A 26,276-nucleotide genomic window follows, 5' to 3' on the forward strand; every position below is an offset into this window, starting at 1 on the left:
CCACTGTTCCACTGCCCTGATCCTGTTTTCCTGGGGCCTCATTAGTTCACATAGGGCATTTGCATGAATTAGGAAGAGATGTCCCTCCTAGGAAGGCAAGCTGGGAAAACCTGCCTCTCAACCTGGGCTCCCATCCTAGTGCCAACAGCCTGGTGTCAACAAAAGAACATTCAAATCTGTACAAAAAGTTTATGAGTTTATTTGAGACAAATTTTTGAGGACATGCCTGAAAGCAAGATCTCAACAGATTGAGAAAATTTTCTAGAGAGTGGCAGTTTTGCAGCTCATTTTATACATTAGAATCAAAAGAGAGAATGTAAGAAAAGTTATATGAAATCCACTGGTGATAGATTAAGGAAGTAGAAGAAAGCAAACTGGGGAAGTCTCTGGAGTGGGATAAAGAGTAAAATGGAGAGATACATACTTCTTTTACATTGGTAGATACAGGATAGTTAACATTTAATATTTTACAGTACATAGAGTTGGTATGAGGGAGACAAAACAATAATGGGGAAATTTTGTGGTCTTGTGCTCTGGTGCCAGCAGTTGTGCTTCCAAGGAGTCTGGACAAGAAAATTGCTCCACATTTCAAAGATATTTTATCTTAGATGCATAAGAACAATGGACGGGGCTCATTGAAGGTAAAGATTGACCTTTGCTAAGGAAGCTGTAGGCCTGGGGTATGACTACCAGCCACGACCTACCCGTCAGAAATTTGTGATCAGACCATTCTGCATGATTACTTTTGGTTCTTGAGCTTATCAGGCCCCCCTAAGCTTATTAGGTGTATTACATAGCCCCTTTTTGTTCACAAGCAAGCAGAGCAGGCTGCATTTCAGCTCCACCTGCCCATATTGAGCCTGCAATAAGTAGTGCATTCGTTTATTTTGTGCATTCCCCTAGACCCCAAGGCCAACTGCCTGACCACACTTATGGGTGGCTTGGGTTTGAGAAAGTGATTATTGGTTCTACTGACAACCAGACTGGGATGGTCACAGCACAAGAAAGTCCATGTTTTCAGTGAGACGCAGAAAATATCTACAGAATGTAGACAATTTTCTAAGAGCCCAAACAAGGTAGCTGCTGAAATGACCAGCAGTCCCTCCCTGAGTGACAACTTTGTCTCTACCAGTGACTTCTCAAGCCCCTTCCCCTCACTGCACAAGGTGACTGAGAGCCCCATTGGTGGATCCCACCTTCGAGCGGGAGCCTGGTGTCCAGAGTAGAGCTGGCAGTAACCTTTCTGGCCACCCAGCACAGGCTCAGCCCCATAAGAGGTCACCTGTCTCCCCTTCGCTGAGTCCCCCTCAGGTTCCACTGGAGACTATTCTCCCCTTGCTGTCACAAGCTAATAAAACTAGAGGATGCATCTGCCAAGTTGTCTAAAAGGAAGTTTAACACAGAAGAGGGAAATGTTTAAACGGTGGGCCAAATGTGATTTCTCTCATAGTTTAATAAAAAACACCTGAGAATTAAATATATCACCCTAGGTCTGTGCATATCCACAAAAGTACTTCCTTCTTCTACTTCCACCCACATTTCAGAAAACTCCACTTCTACCTATATGAGTTTCTCCTCCCCAGACCCACCTCCTCCCCCAGGCCCAGAATGGAGGCCTAGAGCACTCCACCCCACAGAATCTGCTGTGGGATGGGCCTTTCAGAATCTCCAGACTCAGATTGGTTACAACACACTTATTTTATTTGTCTGATTGTCCAGTGGGTGCACATGCTAAAGACAAGTATTAATTCTCAAGAGAAAAAAATATATAGATATACGTTAAATTTCTATTTTTCAAGGGTCGCCTCTTCCGGTGACAAAATCCCTAGAGAAAGTTTTAAAATGATTGTATGTCCAGAATTGATCGATCTCAGCAAGGACTGCCTCATGACTACTTTGTGTTGGGATGTACAGGACAGAATGAAGAGTGTGTTTCATTTTCTAGATATGCAAGCAGTCAGGAGGACCAAGTGCCTGTGTTCTCTGCAGATCTTTCACCATTCTAATTAGAGCGGCTGGAGGGCCATTAGTTCATCGGAGCTCCAGACATTAACAGCGGCCGGACTTTGGAGCCCCAGTGCCTGTGACAAGTAAGACAAATGAGCCAGCTCATGAGATGTTTTTCATTGTGGCACCTGCCTTATATTCTGATTCCTACAGAACACTACACAGGAGGAGCCCAATGTGGACTGTGTGCTGTATTTGTTTCTTTTCATGCATTCAGGGATTCAAGCTGTATGCCAAAAAAGACATTTGCTCAAGGTAAGGGTGAGCGCAGGAAAAAGTTATAATCAAAGAAAACCCAAACTGTGACATGGAGAGCTGCAGTACACTTCAATTTGTGTAACAAACATGTGTTATTTTTGAAATCTGAAAAATAGTTATAATATAGCAAAAATACAACACAGATGAAAAAGAATAAGATATAAAAGCAAAATACTAGTTTACTCTCAAAGCAACAGGGTCTTAAACAACATAGAAGTTTATTTCTAATCTAATAAAATGTCTCACGAAAGAAGATGAGTTTCTGGATTGAAAGAGTGCCTAGCACAATGGATGAAAATAGTCCCACATCAGAGCACTGCATTGTGAAATTTCACAACCCAAGGGCAAAAAGAAGCTTTTAGGGAGAAAAGACAGGCCACTTGCACAAGATATAAGTCAGAACGGCACCAGATTTGTCAGAAGCTAGAAGACAATGGGGTCATGCCTTCAAAACTGTATAAAAATGACATCCTGGACTTCAGGCCAAAGTATCAATCAAATATAAGAGTAGAATAATATTTTCAGACACACTAGGTGCCATGCACCCTTCTTCCAGAACTGACTGAAGAATATGCTCAACCAAAATGAGAGTGTCAACCAGGAGAAAAGACATGCAATGCAGAAAGCAAGAGCACAACAATGCACAAAGGAATCTCCAAGATGATGGGAAGGGACACCCCAGACAGCAGCAGAGCCCCAAACACAGAAATCAACCAGTCTAGTTTGAACCAGCATGACCCAGAGAAAGGAGAGTAATCATCCTCCAAATTCTTGTTGCTATTTTATTATTTTTCTGACTGGAGAACTCCATCAGGTGAGCTTGAAGCAGATTCTTATCTACACTTAGTTTTGACCATGAGATGATGACATTTCTGATATTTCTTCCATGTCTGTCTCAGCACTTTGATTTTACCCCACAAAATGTTTGATGCATGCCTAAGAGCTGGGTATAAGCCATACTAAGTTTAGAAAAGTGAAATTCAGAGCAGCCCATTCCTCTGCCCATATTCTTGCCAGATATACAGGTCTTGGCCCACAATGTAGCCCTGCAGGTGCCCCAAACAGGGTGAGCTCCCTATTTCTTAAGGCTTCCTCTTGACCTTGCCCAAGTCCAAAGCCAGATTACTTCCCAGAAGTTCTCTACAGTTTGTCTTTCCCTGAAAACATTTATCTAACACTGACACCATTGAGCTTCCTTTATTTAGTTAGTTTTGTGTTTGCTACTCAGATTTCAAAGTTAAGCAATTTTTTCACACTACATTTGCAGATGGAGAACAAAAGTTGATATAGCTGTTATTTCTGGAGGGGGCTGCAATGAGAGTAGAGTAACATGTCTTCTAGATTAATGCTCATGTTCCAATTCTTAATTTGAGTGGTAAACACAGAAACTTGATTTATTATTATTATTATTATTATTATTTATTACTTAAAAAATATATATACTTTCATAAATTATACTGTAGAAGTCTATATTAGTTGGCTAAGACTGCCCTAACAAAGTACCACAGACTGAGTGGCTTAAATGCCAGAAATTAATTTCTCACAGTTTTGGGGGCTGGAAATTGAAAAATCAGGGTTTTGGCAGGGTTGGTTTCTCCTGAGGATTCTCTCCTTGATGTTTCATTTTCTTCCCTGTGTCCTCACATGGTCTGCTTTACCCTCTGTGTGTGTCTGTGTTCTAATCTCCTCTCTACAAGGACACCAGTCAAATTAGATTAGGGCCATCCCTGACAACTTTATTTTACCTTAATTACCTCTTTAAAGATCCTGTCTCCAAATACAGTCCCCAACATATGAATTTGGGGGAACACAACTCAGCCCAAAACAGTATCATAATTTTTAAATTTTTATAATAAAAGTATTAAAGGAAAAAATATAAAGTAATAAAAATTTAATAGGAAAAAAACAGAAAATGTTTATCACAATTAAAATTTTGAAGTAATAAGGATTTCCAAAGAATAAAAACATTCTCTCACATAACTACAATACAGCCATCAAAGCCAGGAAATTTAACATTGACACACGCCATTATGTGATCCACAGAACATTATCTACTGTTGTCAATTGTCTCAATAATGTCCTTCACGGTCCTTTTTCTTTCTTTTTCTTTTTTGACCTGGTCTATGGTCAAATCCAGGACTGTACAGTGCATTTAATTTCATGTCCCTTTTGTCTCCATTAATCAGTTCTTTAGCTTTGCCTGTCGTGAGCTTGTAATATTTAAATTACAATTATTTTTAATTATTTTGTAGAATGCCCCTCAATTTGGGTTTGTCTGACGTTTTCTTATAATTAGATTTTAGAAGGAATACTATCAAAGTTATATTTTGTCTTTCTCAGGGCCTTATATCAGGAGGCATGCGGTATCAGTTTGTCCCAATTCTGGCTATATTAACTTTGTTTTGGCAAAGGTGGTTTCTACCAGATTTTTGTTTTATAAAGCTACTTCTTTCTCTTTAGAATTAGTAACTTATCAAACTTTCGCTTCCTAGTTTGAGCACCTATTAATGATTTCCTCATTCCATCATTCCTTCCATCGTATTTCTTAGTAGACATTCCACTGTATCAATAAGTTATAATACATTATTGTTATTAACTATTCTGATGTTCATTTATTCCAGATTTAATGTCTGTGCCCTTTTGGTATGTCTCCATAATTCTTTAAAAACATAGAAATATTTAGGAGTGAAGTAGTATGGTATCTTCGACTTACTCTGAAATAGTTCCAAAAATAGTTCACACATATAGAAATAGAGATAGAGATGATAGAGATAGAGATGGGGAGGTAGAAGAGAGAGAGAGAGATTATAAACTAGGTGGCTTAAAACAACAGAGACTTCTCACAGTTCTGGAGGCCAGAAGTCTAAAACACGGTATCCAAAGGGCCACTCTCCCTCCAAAGATTCTTTCTGTCTCTTACAGCTTCTAGTGGCCTCAGGCCTTCCTTGGCTTGTAGCTACATCACTCCAACCTTGGCTTCGATCTTGACATGGCTCCTTCTTTGTGTGTGTGTATCTCTGTGCCCTCTCCTCTTCTTATAAGGACACGGGTCTATGGATTTAGGACCTAACCTAAATCCAGAATGATTTCTTATTAACTTCATTATCTAAATATATCTGCAAAGACCCTATTTCCAAACAAGATCACATTCTGAGATTCTGAGTAGATGTGAATTTGGGGAGGTCACTACAGAGACCTTCACAAATAAGAAAGTTGAACCACAAATTTAGCTCCCGGCAGCAAAAAGGAAGAGAGAAATACAGTTGCCTAGTTCCTATTATTTACAAGGAGGGGGCAAGCCAGACCTAAGAGAGCAGCAAAGCTTTTTCTGACTCTAAATTCTGAAACATCTTGTATGAGATCCCTTGACCAACAGCATCAGCGTCGCTTGGGAACTTAAAAAGGCAAGTTCACCCCACACCTACTGAATTCAAAATCTTTGAAAGGGGGCCCATTAATCTGTTTAAACCAGGCTTCCAAAGTGATTCTGCAGATCTCTCAAGCTCAAAAATCCCTATAACAGATAATGTCCTCAGAGACAATGCAAAGGTAAATGGGGTTCCATATAACTGTTACTTACAGCATCTTTTATGTGTTACAACCTTAAATAGAAGCAAAATCATGACAACAATACCCAGAACACTCCTGGTGGAGGGCAGTGAGCAAATGGCTCAAATACGCTCATTGGGGACAGCGCATCTCAGCTCCATGTGGGTCTCTGGGACAGTTGCTTCAGCAAAGCCAGAGTCATATTTCCCCACTACACACACACACAACAGCAGAGCTTGGAGCTCCCAAGGCAGGCCCAGGAAGAAGCTGTGTCACCATTTCTAACGCAGCCTCGTCAACCACAGAATTCACTCCTGCAGCCGTAGCAAAGTTCTCCAGGTCCTAGGGGAAAGGACAGACACACAATCTCTTCGTGGGAAGTGACAAGGCTCAGAAGAGCCTGTGGGACAAGAATGAAGTTATGATCAGTGTTAGGAAACAGTGTCTGTCACTGAGAAACAAAGGAAATCAACAGAGAAGCATGAGTATCAACTTCCCTCACTCTGGATTGCCTTGTTCTCAATAGAACATTTCTCCCTCCCAACCCCACACAGCAGTGGACCTTATCCCCAGGCTGCCTTTGAAACCTTCATGTGAAGTATTTCTACATCATCCTACACTAAAGCCCAGCTGTCACATAAATCAGTGACCACCATCACCATTAAATTGCTTCTCAAAGAATACTATGAGAAGCTTCATTGTTTTTCTTTGTTGGCAGCAAATAATTTTCCTTTGATCATGCTTTGAAATATGGCAGAATGTGATCCTTTCATTTTCAAAAACTTGCAGCAGTGATAGAAAAATAAACCAAATGAATAAAGCAGGGATTCCCAGCATCTGCATACTGGAAACTGGCTCTGCATTCAGTTTCATAGTTAGTTTCCAGAATTCAAGTGTGTTCATGAATACACATAAGCATTCCATCCAAATGTCATTGTAAGGGCAAATCTTTCTCCCCCTTCTTTAGTGAATTTTTACCAAACAAGTATTTCTGGAGTAACTTACTCTTCACTCATACAAGAGCAACCCTGGAGTACATACAGATCCTGCAGAAGCAGGAGTGGCCAAGGTATGGAGGAGACCAGCTGCACCCTTCCTGGATCTGAGACTCACAACCCAAGCCAGATCTACTTCCCTCTGGACTGAAGGTAGTCTATTCCACAAATTCCTTCATTCACATCCACACACCCCTCTAAGTTGCTACCCTCCCTTCAATCCCTCCTCTCTGATTCCGGGTTCCCTGAGTTTTGGTGGGCACATGGCAGTAGATAACCCCTCCCCTGCACAGTCCAACACCACCACGTGACCCCACCACGGAGACCCCACTCCTTGCCGTTTTCTCTGCTGCCATCTCCCCTCTGATCTATTAATGAGTAAATAAATCTCCATTGTCCAGATGGGGAAAGAAAAACTCTTCCCAGGTTCTCCTGTAGAGAAGGAAAATCTCTTTCTTCTACCTGTCTTAGATTCATGGGCCAGGGCCCTATAAATTAACTGACAAAAGACAGATCAACATGAGAAGCAAACAATTTATTAACGGATGCAGCATGCAAATGTGGGAGACAGTGATGAGTTGCTCAAAGGAGTGATTACAACTTGGGAGCTTATATAGCATCTTCACAGGAGAACAATAGATTTTCAGAAAAGTTATAAGACACTAAGGGAGTGAGGTTTGTGCAGCCCTATCTTGATGCCAACTGCCCATCTTCTTCACAGCCATAAAACTTCCCCAGGAGGGGAGACTTAACAGCACTCTCATTTCTCAGAAGTTTCTGCTTTTAGTCAGATAAGAAACTCTGGAAAGGCATCTTCATGCATCTGTTGATTCTCATTTGCCTCCAGCTCAAAACAATCCTTATGCCAAATTTGGGGTGGCATGTTCCTGTTCCTTAAACTCCCATGATATAGCTTGGTTTTTCTTGACAAGGTCCCAAACCTTGAAGCCATCCTTAAAAGACAGTTAGCTGCCTCCTCTGTCTTTTAGTCATTCATGGACCAGGAAGGGCAATCACATCTTTCTGTCCACCTCTGCCCAGCCCAGATGCTCTTTTCTCCTCTTGGAAGTCCTATGTCATTACTGACCATACCTTCTTGCCAGGTCCCCTTTGCCACCTCCAGGGCCTTTATCTCCCTTTAAACTCCCCCCTGACATTGGTGCTTTCATCATTCTCAATGATAATCCTTCTAAAAACTTTCATGGCAGAAACCTTTTTCTCTATTCAGTTGCCCTTCAAGCCTGCTAGGCAGGTATCAGTATCCACCCTTGACTGATGAGAAATCGAGACTTGAGAGGTGTCTGGGATAGTCCTCTAGCCTCTCAGCCCATGTGATAGAATGTGTGCCAAAACTCAGGTTCCTGGCTCTGCTCTACCAGCCTCCCACCAATACTGTACCTGTTTCCTCCACTAAGATTTTTTATGGCCGGCCCAGCCCAAGGTGACTGTGGTTAACTGCAGTTTGGGGAATAGTCTGTCATCACTGAACTCCCTCACACCCCATTCCCAAATCATGGTCTTTGCAGTGCCCCTACCCACTCCACGATGCTGTGGAGATTTTGTCCACCACTCAGCACTGCAAGCAGAAACCACACGATCCACCCAGTTTTATTAGTACATAGATCAAAGTTGTGCTTATTAATGAAAATAACTTCCAGTACGTAGTTTTTCCACACAGCATCATTTATCTATGTGAACTGATAGCAGAGAAGGGCATTAGCTAAAATGTTCTGCCTAAATTGGGGACTGGGAAGGAGACAAGAAGAATCTGCATGTGAGATTCACATAAGAAACATCTGTGAGGCTGAGGAACCAGAGCTTCATTACTCAGAGTGACATCTCCAGGGGGCTTCCTAGAAATGCAGTTTCAGGCCCTATGCCTAACCTGCTGAATCAAAATATCCACTTTTGTAAGATCCTCAGGAGATCTGTGTACAAATTACGTGTTGAGGGGCTCTGGGCTGCACAATAGAGAAGTTGAGAGGGGAGACCCACAGAAAAGAGGAGGGTTTGAGATCCAGAGGTCGTGTGGATCATGCCTACACTTGAGTTCTTTGAGGAGCGCCCCACCTGTCTGCTCACCCTCCTATGGGCTGAGAAAGGCTGTGGGGACCTGAGCAGGGCTTTTCCTCATTCTCCTGACACCAAATGTGTGGTGTCTTTTCTGACTGACAGTACCTGATGTTAGTGTAAACCCCATAGTTAGGGCTCAGCCCCACAAGACTGCCCCACTTCAGGTACCAGTCTCAAGTCCCAGTTGTCACTTGTGCTGATCAACCAGCTATAAATTCATGGAGTTCCTACAACCACTCCTCCGGTTTGATAATTTGCTAGCATAACTCACAGAAAAGTGCTTTCCTTATTGTGACTGGTTTATTAAAAAGGAAACAACTCAGAAACAGCCAGATGGAAGAGGTGCAGAGGGCAATACTCAGAGCTTCCATGTCCTCCCTGGGCCATCACCCTCCTAGCCCAAATCCTGCCCCACAGGACCTATGAGTGTCTTAACTGTCCTGTGTGAAGCATTCATTTTGGGATAGTTTGCCACAAGCACGAGACCTGCAGCGATATACAATTTGGGGTCTGGGGAAGCCATTCTCCTCATCTCCTTGGGGTTTTTTTCAGGTTCCACTTTCTTAGAGACTGGTCCTTCTGGCACTCAGGGAACTAAGATGAGAAGTAGGAGGAAAAGCTCCTGGCCCCCCATCCTTCAGCCAGAATGCCTGTGGCTTTCAGCCATTTCGTATTTTGTTTTCCAAGAAAAATTTTCCCACAAAGAGCTTCTTCAGGTCCAGAGCGTTCTAAGGCTTAAAAAAAGCTGGAACATTCCTCAATTTACAAATGACTCAGCTGAGGCCCGGAGAGGGGAGGTGCCAAGATAACTTAGTAGATAGAGAGTGGAACACCATGCTAACTCACCACCACTTGCAAGTCTGCTTATTTCATGCCCAGGTGTCCTGTTTTATCCCACAGGTGAAGAGAAGGAACAAGCTTCTTTTAACATGTGGGCTTTGTTCTCGCATTATAAATTTAGCCTCTCAGGTTAGCAACTAGATGCATTAGGCAGTCCCTAAGAATTACACCTGTGTTTCTCATTACATCTTTCATCTCCATGGTTTCCATATTTTCCAACTTTTGGAACCAATTTCATTATTACAACTGAATGATTTTAGTGGTGAGCTAAAAAAAACAACCAGATAATTCATATCTAAATTACTAGCATTCAGAGTCTAATTAGTAATTGTTAGTGCATGTTATCTTTCCCAAACAAGAGGGGGCCTAATTACAATAGACTCATATAGATTGCTCAATCTGCAGTCAGAGGCTCTTACTGAGATAAGACATGACATCCAAAGCAGCTTGTAGTAATGCTAGAGCAGCCATCAGTGTGGAGGATACTTAAAAACACTTGAAGATTGTATATTGCTCAGATAACTGAAGCACGCCCTTTTGGAAACTTTCACGACAACTCTTGTCGGAAATCTCTGTGTTCAGAGTGGAGGATATAAGATGGAAACTCCTACTACAACATTTGGCACAGAAATATTCATGAAATAAGTGAATATTAAATATAACCTAACCTCTTTGCTATACCTCTGGGTCATCTTTTTGAAGAGTAATTTTGCTGTAACGCAGTAATATTCTCAGAGACAATGGAAGTGTGCTTGACACCTTTACCTTGTAGTAGGAAACATGAGGTTAACTGGAAAGACAATCAGAACATGGAGAGATGGTTCCTGCATCCAAATGATGAGACAGTGCCTGGATATCATGGGAACTTCCCCTGCACTGACAGATGATAAATACATAGAGGCTACTTCTCTGCCCATAACTCTGGACCGTTGTCCATAAAGCGCTCTACCTCACATGGGGCCCAGGAATCACACAACCTATTATTAGTCAGAATTGTATGTAGACGAGGCCCTGCACCCCTGAAGAAGCCCTTGTTGATGGTCAGGCCATCTGGAGGAGAAACCAGGCTCACACCTCTCTGCCCCTGGGTGGAGGAGGGGTCGTCTCTGGGTGCCTGGTTTCCCTGTGTCACAGCTTCAGTCATTCCTCCTACCTCTTGTAAACACCAGGCCTAAGCCACATTCCAACAAACACCTTTGAACATCTTGTCCTTCATGCTTATTATAAGAATTTTACAGTTTCATATCTCTACAGAGCAGATGCTTGAATTACAACCTGGAAACAATTTCAGCTTTCGATATTAACTTGTTTTTATTGAGCCTTCAGATTTCATGAGGAAAGTCAGCCTTTGGTCTCTTATTAACTCTGGATCTAGAGTTGGAATTCTTTGTGACTCCGCAGGCTTACTTATTAGACCCCAGATCCCTTTTCTCTCCCCACCTCCCCACCCTTTTCAGGATATCTCTCTGGATTAGCATTTTAAAGATTCAAGATACAAGTGTCAGCAAACATTGGCTCAGAACAAAGGTTCCCAGTCATGTATGAGTTCTCAGGACCTCAAAGAACTCTCCCAGTTCACTTTTTTTCTCGGCTGTAACACTCCCTCCTCTGATCTAGGTTTCTCCAAATGCCTGAGCATATTTGGCCTTAATTAAATCTTTTGTGAGAAGTTGTCCAGCTGCCAGTGGTGCACCTCAACCATACTCTTACTTCACTAAAGCAGGCATCTCCTTGTCCTGCATTCTATAATCATCAATAAAATGTCAGCTAATTGATTGATTCTATGAGGTCACTACATTTAGAAAAAGTAAAATACATATATTGAGTTTTGCTTTATTGCACTTCACAGATGTTGTGTTTTTTACAAATTAAAAACAAGACTTTCCACCAGCAAAAAGATTATGATTCACTTTATTGAAGTGGTCTGGAACCAAACCTGCAATTTCTCCGGGGTGTATCGGTAAACAAAACTTGATTAATGTGTGCATAAAATCATTGTGCTGTACTTCTCTGGTTGTTTCTAAGTTTTTCACTGGGCTGAGTCTTATTTCATCAATGTCCAGCTGAAGCGATGAACTTGGCCTCTGATCCGGCTTCTGGAGGCTGTTTTCCTATGTAACCAAAGATGGGCCACCCCTTGGATGTTTGCTCTCCTTAATGATGCTATCATTGCATGGATGAAAGTGCAATGTCTCTGTTTATCATTTTTTGGGGGATTTCACTTTACGCTGCCCTTCCTCACCTTGATGTGCAATTTATCTTCCATAAGTCATTGCCACATCTTCTATTGTTTTTCTCCTCTCCCTAACTAAATGGGAGATTTCTTGAGGCAGTATTATACACCTCACACAATGCCTGGTGCAAAGTAGGCCTTCAGTAAAAAGTGGTAAATAAAGAGGTGGTTCACAGTATCAGATTTTAAAAGGCAGAGCAAAACCAAAATTTTTCCTCCCAGCAGCAGGAATGCAGACTCAGTGAGGTTTATTTCTGTTGAAAGCCTCAGATTTTAAAAGGGAAAACTAAACCAAAATTTCTTCTTCACTCACCAGGCATCCACACCAGTAAAGACTATTTTTGTGTTAAGAGCATCCAACTCATTCCTGGCATCCTGCGTTCTGAGCCTCCATTGGAGAGATGTAGGTCACCATTCACAATGGAGGTAAAACATGAGGTACTGGGTTGGCTTACTCAAGAAATACGACCTTAAAAAGCCACCAAAAAGGAGTGCTTTAAGAATATCTGGAAAAACAATAAACAAAACATTTATGCTGCAGTTATTTGGGAAAAGAAGTGTCATATCTAAGGGCCTTGATTTCTGAAGGGATAATGTTCCAAAGTTTGTTCCTGTTAGGTAGCTTGTCCCTAAGTACCAGTGTCTGACGGCATGGGTCGGGTTAGTAGTTGAGTTCTGGAGGGTTGGATATGGCTGACCTGTGACACAATGGAGACTGATGGTGTGCCCACCAAAGGTCAGCCATGACTTGGCATATCTGGCAAATCAGTGAGGAAGGAATTAATTTTACAAAACAGGGAGGCTTGGCAGATTTTGCAGACTTTTCAGAGGATCTGGGAGGAGTGTTGCTTCTGACTTGGACAGCCCCAAGCCCAGCCTCTTGGACTCCTTGATCTGAGTAGAAAGTATCACTCTAATTTTAAACCTTTGTTTAAACCAAAAGGACTAGCAAATACAAGTTTAAGTTAAAAAAAAAAAACCTCAGCCAAATAGTAGCATTGGAAATTACTCTTAAAATGCATTTTTCTGTATCTTAAGAGTTTGCCAAATTTACACTGTATTCAATCTGACCAATTTTTAGGGTATATTTTATGTGATCAATTTTTAGGATATATTTAATGGTGCTCCCGCAAAAGATATGCCCAGACTCAACCACCTTGAATGTGTGAATGTGACTTTTTTGGAAAAAGGATCTTTCCAAATGCAATTAACTTAAGGATCTTGATGATGAGATCATCATAGATTAGGGTGGCCCTAAATCCAATGACTGGTGTCCTTGTAAGATACAGAAGACACACAGACACAGAGGAGGAGGCCATGGGAAAACAGAGGTAGAGATTGGAGTGCTTTTGCTTTCTTATCTGCTTCCCTGGAGTCTGTGGGCCCTTGACGGCCCAGCCTACAGGAGGAAGCTGACAGGTGTGACGTGACCTCAGATCCTTCCCTTTTGCTTCCCCTTGCGTCCCCTTTCCCAGCAACAGGCGCTTTTAGAGAATGGAAGCAATAGAGAAGGTTCTAGAGAGGGAGAGACTGAAAATGACCTCGGCACTCAGATTGCAAATTTTCATGCCGAAAGGAATTTATTTCTTCACTAAAAGGTAGAACTTACAGATATAGAAAGTCAACCTAATTAAAAATTTTTTTTCAACTTCTATTTTAGCATTTAAAAAAAATAATGGCTGCTCTTTGAGGAGAATGTGTTGAGATATCTATTATGCAGAATCACATGTGTTTGCTAAAGGAGAGGCCACTGACCTACAGAATCCCACTTAAACACTCTCACAATGTAATCAACTCCCACTCCTAGTCCAGGAAAAACAGCTAGTAGCTTGTGGCATGTCTAACTCAGTGAACAGGCTGGCACCCAACTCTCCTTGAGTTATGAGTACAAGACTTTGGGCTTGTACTCAAGTCTCTAGATGGCCTGCTTGGCCCAATCCCAGCCCACCAGTCAGCATCCCTCCTGCTGCATTATGTAAACCTAAGATGTAAAGCCTTTTCTGCTGTCCCCGCTCTGGGGTCTTGCCACAGAGAATTCAATGTCTACAGCATTTTCAGTTTGTCATTACATACCTAATTCATTGGTACAAGAAGAAATAAATTAGATTGTAAATTATCTGTAGACTTCACATCTTTTCTGTTAGGCTAAAATGTTCCCAGATGCCAATAATTCTTTAGATCATTTACTCAGATTGACAGAGCAGGGAAATTATCTTTCTTTATAGAAAATCCATCCAAATCATTTACTGAAGGGTTTGCTATCTATTATGTTACCTCTTGGGTAAAGAAATCTGTATTCTGTCCATAGCTAAGGCAGTGGAATAGGCATGTCGGTATGTTCATCTGTTAAACACCCCATCCAAAGGGACAGACCCCCTCCCCAAGACCTCCCAACCTCACCTAAGGGGAATCTTCCTTCCTCCCTGCTGGCTCACTGAGCTGTCATATGTGCCTCTCATCACTTTATATAGAAAATAAAGGATTTATATTTATACATCTTTGAGCTTTTTCTAGGTTACATTTCTTCTTGTAACAAACAACTTTATTTCTTGTCTGCCTTTCTGTGTAGTAAAGTCCCCTGAAACCCCCAGTCTGAAAGAATAGATGCCTAAATATATGCTTTTTATTTCACATAACATTTGAACATATTCCATGGGGATTTCACCGAGGTCTTATTAAGGAGAAGTAAACAGTAGTAAAACTGACAGTAAATTTTGTAGTATAATCTTAGGCAAAAATGTTTACCAAGACAAAACCTTTGCTATAATCATTTTTCTTTATGAGGGAAAAAAGTGAGGTAAGGACGACATTGTCCAAACATTAATTTAATTATTCCAAAGGTATTTCTACTCTGTCTTGGGATGGGGTAAGGCACAGCCACAGTCTTTATCATGGATGAGACAGCCCGGGCTTGCCTAGTGGTTTCTGAGCCCACCAGGGGAGGGGCCGTGCCCAGAGAATGTCAGTGTTAGAGTCCAGGGTGGTAGATTGTGTCTCCAAAGAAGGCTACAGTAATATCCTCCACCTCATTTGCTCTTCTGCAGTGTGACCATGCCACTTCTCCATCAAGAGGTGGAGTCAGGTCCCTCCCTTTGCATCTGGGCTGGCCCCGGACAGGCTCTAACCACAAGAATGTAGGAGAAGTGTGACTGCTAAAATCAGGCCATGGGAGATCTGGGCTCCTTTTCCTTCCCCTCTTTTTCCCTCCAGAGTCCTGAGCACCATATAAACACCCATGTGTGGAGAGAGAGATCCAGCCATCCCCCAAGCTTTGGGCACAGTGGTGAGGCCAGGTTTGTAAGTGCCAGTCCCAGTGGTCCCAGACCTCAGCTGATTTGCCCACCAATACAATGTGGGGCAGGACTACCCAGCTGAACCTTGCCTCAGTTTCTGACCTACAGAATTTTGCACAAATAAAACAATGGTTGTTATCTTAAGCCACCAGGTCTCTCTGTAGTTTGTGAGCCTGTGAAACAGTCTAATGACCCAGTGTAGCTGGGATCCCAGCACCCTGGAACTGAATGATGTCAGGGGATCCAGGTGTAGCAGGAAGTGAAGTGTGTCCAGCTGGGTCATGTACCACACAAGTGCAATATTCACTATCACAGGCCTATGCCCCAGGGGGGCCTCAAAGAAGTCTCTACAAAAAGGCACACCAGAGTTCACATCCTAGAGCTCAGCCACTGAGGCTGGCTGCTAAAATAGGTGGAGACACAATGAACAGAACCAAGGCCTAAGGTCAGAAATGCCAGCAGACAGATTCAGCCCCACAGAGTTGGAGGAAAAGAATTTGAAGACCTTACGTGGCATCAGATTATATCTTAGCAACTGAGTGATGGGTCTGTGCACAGATGAAATAGAAAGGCCCACCTCCTATAGATCAATTAGGGGCTAAAAATAAACCCTTATGGTGATGGTCAAATGGATTGACAAGGGTTCCAAGAGCATTCAATGGGGAAAGAATAGTCCTTTTAACAAATAGTACTGGGAAAACTGGACGTCCATATGCAATAAAATGAGGTTGAACCCCTACCTCACACCATATACAAAAATTAACTGAAAATGATTCATAGACCTAAATGTAAGAGCTAAAACTATTAAACTCTTAGAAGAAAATCTAGGAGGAAGTCTTTAGGACTTTGTTTTAGGCAATGGTTTCTTAGGTATGACTCTGTAAACTCTGTAAATTCATATATCTATGAATATATCCTAAAGCACAAGCAGCATGAGAAAAAAATAGATCAATTAGACCACATCAAAATTAAAAGCTTTTGTGCTACAAATGATATCCTCAAGCTGGTGAAAAGAACAATTCAGAAAATAGAATAAAATTTTAGCAAATTGTATATCTGATAACAGAGTTGTATCTAGAACAGAAAATGAACTCCTACAACTCAATAAGTAAAAGACAAATAGCACACTTTAAAAATGGGCATAGGATTTAAATGGACATTTCTCCAAAGATATACACAAATAGTCAAAAAGCTCATGAAAAGATGTTCAACATAATTAGTCATTAGGCAACTGCAAATCCAAACCACAATGAGATACCACTTTACTCACACTCTCGAGAATGGTTATAATCAAAAAGACAGATATAACTAATGTTGGCAAGAATGTGGAGCAATTGGAATCCTCCTAAGATACTGGTAGGAATGTAAAATAGTACCTAAGGCTAGGTTAGGGGTTAGGTGGGAGAATGAGGATTTAAGGTTGATAGATATGGAGTTTCTTTTAGGGAGAATGGACAAAAATGTTCTAAAGTTAGATTGTGGTGATGCTTGCACATATTTATGAATATATTAAAAAACATTGAATTATATGCTTTAAATGGATAAATTTTATGGGGAAGGGTAGCAGAACATGCCATCCCAAAATAGGCCACTTTTGTGTAAGGATTATTTTAAGCTGAAGGCAACTGAGAAGCAGCAGATACAAGAAAAACTCTCTGCCCTCTCTAGTTGCCTAAAAGCAGGACATACATTTGTGAAGGCCTCTCTGCCCTCCCCCCACCCCTTCTCTAGCAGGAAGGACAGACGTTAATCATTGTGGACAACTCAAGACCCGGATCAGCCCTGAGATGCAGCAGTAGAATTGACATTACAAGCAGCCCTTATCTTACACTAATTTTCCCATGTATTCACCTTCCCACAAAGTCCTTTTCTTTGTCTTGTCACTTCTCTAAAAACCTATTGTTATTTTGTAGAGATGCTATATAAGCCCAAGTTACCCCTTTGAATTACTTGTCTCTGAATGTTCCTACATGTATGTCTTTTGTTAGACTGATTTACAAATTCCCAGCCAATGAACCTAAAATGGGTAGAGGGAAAACAGTTTTTTCTCCTCTTGAAGGTATGTGGTTATATCTCGATAAAGCTGTTACAACAACAAACTAAAAACAAGGCCCAGCTATGTGTAAGGAGATAAAAGAAGCTGGGAAGGAATCAATTCATATTTCACTCTGCCTTCTGGTTAGGAAAGCCAGCATTGCACTGTGATGGTGAGAAATGTCAGTACCAAAATAGTTCGTAAGTGAAATGAAAGACATAAAAAAAAAAAATGGTTTTAATATAATAAAAAAATGAAAGATTTAGATTAATTTTTTTAATAATACACTTTTTGTAAAGTATTTTATCTATTACATGTTTTGATAAATTGACAACCTAATAATGATAGGTAAGACATGTAGGTACAATTTTTTAAATTAATTAATTAATTTTTTGGTGACATTGGTTAATGAAATCCCGTAAGTTTCAGGTGTACCATGTAAGTACAATTAATTATAGTTTACCTGAGGGTCTAACATTCATTCAGTCAATGTGTGGTAGAAAAAAAATACCTATTTTCAAATTGGAAAAGTCAGTGTCAACTCACAAAAACAAATGCATTTGCCCTATTATAAAAATTGCCTCAACTGCCCACTATCATTTCTTACGTGAACCCCGATCAACATTTATTTGGTTTTCAACTCTATTCTCTCCTAAAAGGATCCAGGGCATCTTGGACAATAGCTGAGTCCACAGTCTCAAGGCACAGACCCACGGCAGGCCTAGAACACCTGCTGTTGCAAGAAGATATGACGCTCTCAAGGATGTCAGAAGGATGCTAAAGGGACAAAGGAATAGCTTATCAAGACTCCCCAGTGACTATGCTGTGAAGCTTCAAGTATCAAAAACTTTTCCCTTTAATTGAAAGAAACCGAGTTATAAAAAGGAGAATACAAGAGCATTTCTTTGCCCAGAGCTTATAAGCCCACCGTGCTATCAAACTTTTAGGTTTTTTCAATCAAATAGGTCCAGAAATATAAGCTGGCCATCTTTCCTCCCCTGGTTCTCACTTAAAGAATAAAAAGTTCAAAGAAATCTATTTTACTTCTTCTGATCCCTCTACTAAGGTAGCTGCAGTGTCAGAGGGCTGCCATGGTTGCAGATATAGGAGAGCTGTTCCTTTCACGTAAACATCATGCTGTCCAGATCTGCAACCACTATGCTTGGAATAAATTCAATTCCCTGTGTCCAGGAGACAGCTCTCGTTTTTGCTCCTCCACATCCAGCAACACTGAGAACTCCGACTGCTTCCAGAAACCAAAGAAAGAGGCAAAATTTTCGGGGGGTGGGTGGGAAGACCTGGCTCTTGCTTGCTTCTCCCTCTGAACCACTAGCTGCCTGTCCTCCCAGGAGGAAGAACACTCTCCACAGTTGTACAATGAGATCATGTATGTAAAATGAATGGGCATAATTTATAAAGAGATCTAATATTTAATATGTGAGTGTGTGTGCCTAAACTTTTTTCTGGCTGGACAAGACCACTACCCAGAGTTCTAGGTTTTCTTTGTAGTTCTGGTGAAAGGAAAATCATTTCTGAAATCTGATCCTTACTTTCTCTACCTGTTGCCATGAATTTCATCCTCCTGGCCCCTAATCCTCTATTTCAATGTTAAAAAGTGTGATTTAAAATTATTGTAGTATCACATTGTATTATTTAATTTGTTCATTTCATTGTACATATTTTGCAAGGTAATGTCATGAGTCTACTTTTTCACAATACACTCAAACTATCACACTACAAAGAGAAAAGAAAACACAGCAACCCTCTGCTTATCAGTAAGGTTCCAGTCACTGTCAGGACAATGTTACCAGCTCACAAGGCATCGTAAGCAGGAGAAGTGGTTGGGTCTGAGGAGGGCTCTACTGGATGTAACTGCACCAGTCCTGGACATTCTGTTATGTACCCACCTTCTAATATATGATAAAGATACATCTTCCTGTAAGCAAAGGCATTTTGTTAGAATGTCAAATGAAATAAACATGGAAATTTCTGGAAATTTCTCTTATTAGTTTACCTTGCAAAGGATTAATTGAAAGAAAAATATGAAAATGAGGAAGTTTCATTAGAGTTTGGGGAGTTCTACACATGAGGAATGCTCTTTTAAAATGTGATTTGGGGCATGGTTTTCTCACTTTCTCTAGATATTTTCCTGTTGCCTGTACTTCACATCCCCATGAGTATTTTGTAACTACCAATTTGTTCTTAATCCCTTCTCCTTTTTCACCCAGCTCCCCAATCCTCCTTCCATTTGAAAATTATCAGTTTATTCTCTGTATCTATAGGTCTGTTTCTGCTTTGTTTGTTCATTTATTTTATTCTTTAGATTCCACATATAAGTGAAATTATATGGCATTTGTCTTTCTCTGACTTATTTCACTTAGCATAATTTCCTCTAAGTCTATCTATGTTGTCAAAAATGATAAAATTTCATTTTTTTGATGGCTGAGTAATATTCCATCATGTATATGAACCACATCTTATTTATCCAATCATCGATTGATGGACACTAAGGTTGCTTTCATATCTTGGCTATTGTAACTAATGCTGCAATGAACATAGGGATGTATATATCTTTTCAAATTAGCGTTTTTGAAGTGAAATTACTGGGTCATAAGGTAGTTCTAGTTTTAATTTTTCTGATGAACCTCCATACTGTTTTCCATAGTGACTGCACCAATTTGCAATCTCACCAACAGGCTCAACATTTATTTTTAAATGAAATAGAACAGAACAGAACAGAATAGAATGAAACAGAATGGAATGAATAGAGTAAAATAGAAAAGAATAGAATAGAATAGAATAGAATAGAATAGAATAGAATAGAATAGAATAGAATAGAATAGAATAGAATAGAATAGAATAGAATAGGAGATTAGTAAGTGGAAGAGTTATTTTTGCAAAACTCTTGTTTATTTATTTCAATCATGTATGTGTGTTTGAGTACACACTGTATTATGTCACAAAAGATTATTTTTTTAAGTTTGAAAACATAGCTATACTAGGTGGCCTTTTCCTCACCTTCATTAAAATTGTGACATGTGACTCTCAACATCTGTCTCCACTCTGACCTCTGCCAACATCTGGAGTGATTCCAAAGTCCGTGGGCTCATCCAGTAATTAGTTCTTATAGTTCCTTAACTTCAGATATATCCATCTCCATTTTAATTCATCTAGCTGGTTCATAGCTAAATTCTAGGAATTACTAGTTCTTAGGAACTGCTGAATTATGAAACTGTAAACTCTTATGTTTACTCTTCAAATAGTCCCCTAGCCTTTTATATTTCTTACACTGTGTCTTAGTCCATTTTGGGCTGCTATAATGGAATATCATAGACTGGGAGGCTTATAAACAACAGAAATTTATTTCTCACTGTTTTGGAGGCTGAAAGCCAAGATCAAGGTGCCGGCAGATTTGGTGTTTGACAAGAGTCCACATCCTGTTTCATACACGACTGTCTTCATACTGCATCCTTATATGGTGGAAGGGGCAAGAGAGCTCTCTGGGGTCTCTTTTATAAGGGCACTAATCCCATTCATGAAGGCTCCATTCTCATGGCCTAATCACTTTCCAAAGTCCCCACCTCCTACCATCATCACATTGGGGTTAGAATTTCAACATATGAATTTTGGAGGAAACACAAACACTTGGTCTACAACACGCTGCCATGTCCCCAACCCTGATTTGGAGTTCATCATGTCCCTTGATTCTTCCTCTTGTCCCTGTCCTTTGTTCCTCATTGACAATCCAACAGCCTAGATCCAATGGTTGATGATATCAACTTCTCCTCTACCTAAATCCTCTACTCCCTTACCTCTTTATCCTCTTCATTCTCGTAACCTTGAGTCAGTCTCCAGTTGACACTCCACTCTAATGCATGCACTGAGGAGTATAACCAAGCATACAGTGGCACCATGTTTACTGGTCTATTAGTGTCTCTTGGCATCTTGTATTTGATCTTGGTCCTACCTGACAGAGAAAATAGATCCCATCAGCTCTCTAAATCACACCTGCAAAGACATTGCCATTCTTTTCCTTTTTAAATGACCTCAGATCCAAGTTTTATCCTTCTACCTGTGCTCTCAGCCCCACTTCTTCATTCTTGCTCCATCTTTCTTCTCCTGTATTATTATCCTCTTGCTCTCTCTACTAGTTATTTCCTTTCAGCCTATGAACATACGTCTTTTTCATCTTAAAACTCCCCTTTCTACTTAATTTTAGCTACAGGCAATGCTCAAACCATCTCCATCACATTACAAAGAACACACACACAGTCACACACACTCACACATGCATACATGATTCATTCAGTCTCCATTTCTCTTTCTCCCATTCAGTCCTCTGAAAATGGTCCTTTGCCCCTACAACTCCATAGAAACTGCTCTTGTCAACGTTACCAATGACTTTCTTGTGGTCGAATCCATTGAAACTCTACTGTCTATATTTTATTCATTTTCTCTGAGCATCTGGAATTATTGATCACTACCATTGTCGTGGATCTTTCTTTTTCTCTGACTTTCATACTCCTGCTCTTCCTGTTCTTCTGCCTCTTATCTAGGGGATCTTTCTATATTATTAGTTTCTCACTGTTAAGAATATTTTAAAAGTAAAGTTTGAGGTGTAGTTTAGTTTTAGAATAGAAGGGAAGAACTCATGTGCATTTAACTAACCAATTAAAAGCTAATTCTTCTCAATAAAAATGTCCATTTTGGGGAGGCTAGACAAGTTGATTCTAAAATTTATGTGACGAGATGGACAAACAAGAATAAGAAATGGAAGAGAAAAAATCTTAAAAAGGGGGAAGACAATGAGGTGAAAATAGTCGTGCTACCAAATATTAAAACATATTACAAAGCCTCAATAATTAGAACAGCATGGTACCAGCACATGAATAGACAGAACACTGGATCTCAAGAATAGGAAATCTGGAAATATATGACATATAAATACACATGGGAATTTTGTTTATGAAAAGGAGAGAGCCAAAACAATGGGTAAAAATAGATTACCCTCAAATTTTTAACATCCAATTTTTTTGTCTCATCCTATGTTTTTGTCTCCTTTCCTTGGCTTATTAAAACACATAAGTGTCCCTCATTAAAAATCAGAAAGCAAACAACCCTCTCTTCCTTCTTATATCACTTTAACCATTCTTTCTTGACCCTTTGCAGCCAAGTTCTCTTGAAAGAATAGTTTCCACACAATCTCCTCTTCTTCCCTTTGAAAAACTGTTGAGTTATGAAGTAAGACAATACAGAAAAGTATGCATTTTTATAACTTTTGAAATATGAGAAGAAAAAGTTGCGATTAATATTGGTTATCTCATGAGTGGAATTATAAGACTCTTTTATATTCTAAATCTGCATCTGTCAGTACAATAGCCACAAGCCACATGTGGCTACTGAGCAACTGAAATGTGACTAGTTTGAATTGAGATATGCTATAAGATACTCACTGAATTTCAAATACTTGGTGGAAAATGAGAATGTGAAATAACTCTTTAATAATCTCTTCTATTGATTGCACATTGAAATAATATTTTGATAAGTTATTTTAAATAAAAATAATAGTAAAATTAATTTCACATTTCTTTTTACTCTTTTTAATGTTACTGCTAGAAAATTTAACACTTCTGTTGAATAGCAATGGTTTAAATAGTTTGTGTATGGTTTGAATTTTGCAACAGTGAGAATACATTATTTTCACATTCAAACTAAAAGATTCTTTCATTTTTTGGTATTATATCATAGCAAAAACATATAACATAAAATTTACCATCTTGGCCATTAACTGTACATTACAGTAGTGTAAACTATATACACATTGTTGTGCAATAGATCTCTAGAATTTTTTTATCTTCTAAACTGAAACTCTATACCCATTGAACAGCAACCCCCCATTTCTCCCTGCCCCCAGTCCCTAGTAACCACATTCTATGTTACGTTTTTATGTGTTTGACTATTTTAGATTCCTCATATAAGTGGAATCATGCAATCTTTTTGTAATTGGCTTATTTCATTAGGATAATGTCCTTAAGTTTCATTTATTTTGTAGCATATTACAGGATTTCTTTCTTTTTTTAAGGCTTAATAGTATTTCACTGTATGCATACACCATTTTCTTTATCCATGCATCTGTCAATGAACATTTAGTTTGCTTTCACTTCTTGGCTATTGTGAATAATGCTACAATGAGATCCTGTTTCCTAATCTGTTGGATAAATACCTACATGTAGGAGGGATGTTTCTATTTCTTAAACTTTTTTCTTCCCTTTCATTCTCTCTTTGACTCTCTTTATTCAGTGTCTGACATCTATAATCCTCCAAGACTGTCATGGCTGTGTTATCTATATCTTTGGAAGTGTTGCCAAATCCAACAATCACATTTCCACCTTATGTTTTTTGACCTTTCCATGTGGCATTTAGCACTGATTCCTTCATGAAACTTTGTCTTCCTTGGCCTTGCATTTGATTTTCCACCCCCTTTCCTAACCATCTTTCTAGCCTTTTTTACTGGCTCCCATTCCTCTCCCTGTCCTTAAATTTAGCACAGCATGGGACTGTATTCTAAGCAAACCTTTGGCTCACACTTGGTGTCCCCCAGAGTGACCTCATCCAGTTCCTTCTGTTCTCCAGCTTTCTCATGGGCTTCAAATCTGTTTGACCCTCAGATATCTAGAACTCTACATGTCTACCCCTGACTCCCTACTTCCCATCCCCTCTAAACCTACACCCCTAGCCTGCTGCTTCCTGATTTTTCTTTTCCTGACACATACTGCCTCTGTCATCTTACTCATTTCCAAGGTTCTGGGAGCGAGCCAAAAGAACTACCTCTTTCTCATGCCTATGTCTAGTAGTTTCTTAGGTGTTATCAACTCTACTTCCTAAACATCTCTTAAGAAAATCCATTTTCTTTATCCCTACAAACACTGGCCTCATTCAGACTTCCATTCTCTTACTTATTGAGAAATCCCTTAACTGGCATCTGAAGGTGTTTTTATACACTTAATATCGTTACGTAAATAAGTATAGTAGGCATGCAAAATCTCCCATATAATTTTTAAGGTAACAGCCTAAGTAGTGCTTTCCAGAAATCTCATGTAATGTAATTTGATATTTTCCTAGCACCACCTTTACGCCTTGTACCAGGCTGGACCCAGGGAATGCCAAGGTCAGTAAGATAGTCTTTTCTTCCAAAGATGGCATGAATTGATGGAGGGGCCTTGCGTATAAATGCTAATAAAAATAAATACATGTACTTGGGGTTGATACCAAAGGTAGTGGGAAAATGCAAGAAGTAGTGAATACTCAATTATCTTCAATCCATTCTTCATACTAGTGCCAAAATAATTTTTCCAGATAAGATAAAGGCCAAACTCCCCAATTTCGCCAAGCCAGGTTCCCCATGACCTGGTTTTTCATTTCCTACTTTGTCTCTCTTGTTCCCTATTCTTCAGCTATACTAAATGCTTGTGAATGTTCCAGGATTTACCATGTTTCTAGGCCATTGTGTTTGCTTTTCTGCTCAAAAAGCTTTTCTCTTGCTTGCTTATATCTGGTGAGCTCCTCCAATTTAAGCATCACCTCCTCTATGAAACTTCCCCAGCCCTCAGGTTAGATAGTCACACTCCTTCCCTTGTCCTATTAAACTTGGAACCTAACTTTATAATGGCACCTGCCATAATCAGTTGTCTTTATTTATTTATTTTATAACACCTTTATTGAGATATAATTCACATATCACACAATTCATCCATTTGAAGTATACAATTCAGTGGTTTGTATTATACTCAAGAATTATGTATCCATCACCACAATCAACTTTTTTTAATTACCTCAAAGAGAAGGCTTATATCTCTTAGTCATCACTCCTCCAGTCCCCCATTCTCCTTAGCCCTAGGCAACCGCTAATCTCTACTCTCTGTCTCTATAGATTTGTTTCTTCTGGACATTTCATATAAATGAAATAATATAATGTGTGCTTTTCTGTAACCAAATCCTTTCTCCTAGAATAATGTTTTAAAAATTTATCAATGTTGTAGCATATATCAAGACTTTATTTCTTTTTACGGCGGAATAATATTCTATTGCGAGGATATCCCACATTTTGCTTATCCAATCATCAGTTGATGGACATTTGGGTTGTTTCAATTGTGTACTTCAAATGGATGAATTGTGTGATATGTAAATTCAATTTTTTTGCTGCTGCTAGGAATATTTGTGTATAAGTTTTGTTTAGACATATAGTTTCATTTCTTGGGGATATAGGAGTGAAATGCTAGATCATATGGTAACTCTATATTTGGTTGAGGAACTGCTGGACTGTTTCCCATAGAAGCTGCTTTATTTTACAATCCTATCAGCAGTTTACAAGGGTTCCAATTTCTCCACATTCTTGTCAACACTTGTTATTATCTTTCTTTTTACTATAGTTATCCTAATAGGTGTAAAGTTGCATCTTGTGGTTTTGATTTGCATTTTCCTGATAGGTGATGATGTTTAAGACCTTTTCATGTGTTATTGGCCATTTATGTAACTACTTTGGGGAAATGTCTATTCACATCCTTTCTCTATTTCTTAATTGCGTTGTTTATATTTTTGTTGTTGAGTTGTAGGAGTTCTTTATACATTCTGATAATCCCTTATCAGATATATGATTTGCAGAAATAACAGAAGGCTTTAATTTTGATGGAGTCAGTTTATCTATTTTTTCCTTTGTTGGCTGTTCTTTTGGTGTCATATCAAAGAAACAATTGCCTAATCTAAAATCATGGATATTTACTCTTGTTTTTTCTAAGAGTTTCATTGTTTTAAGTCTTCAATCCACTTTTTATATGGTGTAGGTAAGTCATTTGCCTATTTTTTTTTTAATTGGGTTGTTTTTTTCATTATAGAGTTGTAAATTCATTTGTTTCTATGCATTTATAGAAGCTAGTATCCCCCTTTAGTTTGTGACTTCCTTGGAGCAGAAACTGTCTTCCAGATTTTAGCTACCT

The 26,276-nt window shown here is 39.6% G+C and overlaps 1 long non-coding RNA gene across 1 annotated transcript; it reads left to right on the forward strand.

Moving 5' to 3' along the window:
* Window positions 1-6,834: 6,834 nt before the first annotated feature.
* LOC120594129 (uncharacterized) lies at window positions 6,835-18,205 on the forward strand. Its single transcript, XR_005650495.1, has 3 exons — window positions 6,835-6,962; window positions 12,272-12,381; window positions 17,943-18,205. It is a non-coding gene; the product is annotated as an uncharacterized LOC120594129 (long non-coding RNA).
* The last annotated feature ends 8,071 nt before the right edge of the window (window positions 18,206-26,276 follow it).

This window comes from Pteropus medius, unplaced genomic scaffold, assembly GCF_902729225.1.
Source record: "Pteropus medius unplaced genomic scaffold, Ma_sr-lr_union100, whole genome shotgun sequence".
Classification (NCBI taxonomy): Eukaryota; Metazoa; Chordata; class Mammalia; order Chiroptera; family Pteropodidae; genus Pteropus; species Pteropus medius.